Source organism: Lathyrus oleraceus, chromosome 3 (assembly GCF_024323335.1).
Source record: "Lathyrus oleraceus cultivar Zhongwan6 chromosome 3, CAAS_Psat_ZW6_1.0, whole genome shotgun sequence".
Classification (NCBI taxonomy): Eukaryota; Viridiplantae; Streptophyta; class Magnoliopsida; order Fabales; family Fabaceae; genus Lathyrus; species Lathyrus oleraceus.
Genome location: NC_066581.1, coordinates 285,118,602 through 285,119,605, shown reverse-complemented (window position 1 = coordinate 285,119,605; position 1,004 = coordinate 285,118,602). Strand labels below are relative to the sequence as shown.

Below are 1,004 nucleotides of genomic sequence, written 5' to 3'. Positions count from 1 at the left end.
GAAAATAATCTCCCTCCTATAAACCTTCCAGATTTCAAAAACATTTTTCCTTCTTTAACCGAGATGGCAGAACCAGCTCGTGCTCTTAGAGATTACGCTGCTCCATCGCAAGATGAACCGCATTCAAGTATTGCTCCGCCCGCAATCGAAGCAAACAACTTTGAACTTAAACCTTCGTTGTTGCAGGCTGTGCAACAGAACCAATTCTCTGGAAATCTTACCGAAGATCCAAACCTTCATTTATCCGTATTTGTTCAATACGCTGATACTGTTAAAGCTAATGGTGTCACTTCAGAGGCGATTCGACTTCGTCTTTTTCCTTTCTCATTAAGAGATAGCGCTAGAAGATGGCTTCAATCTCTCCCTTCCAACTCAGTCACCACATGGAATGAGTTGAAGAAAGTTTTTCTTGCCCGATATTTTCCGCCAAGCAAAACAGCTATGTTAAGAGCCCAGATAAACGGATTTAAACAGAAAGACAACGAGTCTCTTTTCGAAGCATGGGAAAGATACAAAGACATGATGAGACTTTGCCCACACCATGGTTTGGAAGACTGGTTAGTAATTCACACATTTTATAATGGTCTCTTATACAATACAAGGTTAACAATAGACGCCGCTGCAGGTGGTGCACTAATGAACAAACCTTACGCTGATGCTTACCAGCTTATCGAGAGCATGGCCCAAAACCACTATCAATGGGGAACCGAACGAACGAATGTGGAAAAACCTCAACCGAAAACTGGCATGTACGAGATAAGTAACCTTGATCACGTCAATGCAAAAGTGGATGCTTTGGTCCAGAAGATTGAAAGTTTAAACGTATCACCTCCAGCAGCCGTGGTTGCTATAACTCAGAATTGCGAGGTCTGTGGAATCCAAGGCCACACTCCTGCGGAATGTCAACTCTTGACTGGAATCCAAGCAGAGCAAGTAAACTATGCTCAAGGAAGCCCCTATTCGAATACCTATAACCCAAATTGGAAGAACCATCCAAACTTCTC

The 1,004-nt window shown here is 42.8% G+C and overlaps 1 pseudogene; it reads right to left on the bottom strand.

Moving 5' to 3' along the window:
• Nucleotides 1-448: 448 nt before the first annotated feature.
• LOC127133815 (uncharacterized) lies at nt 449-548 on the bottom strand (annotated as a pseudogene).
• Nucleotides 549-1,004: the final 456 nt, after the last annotated feature.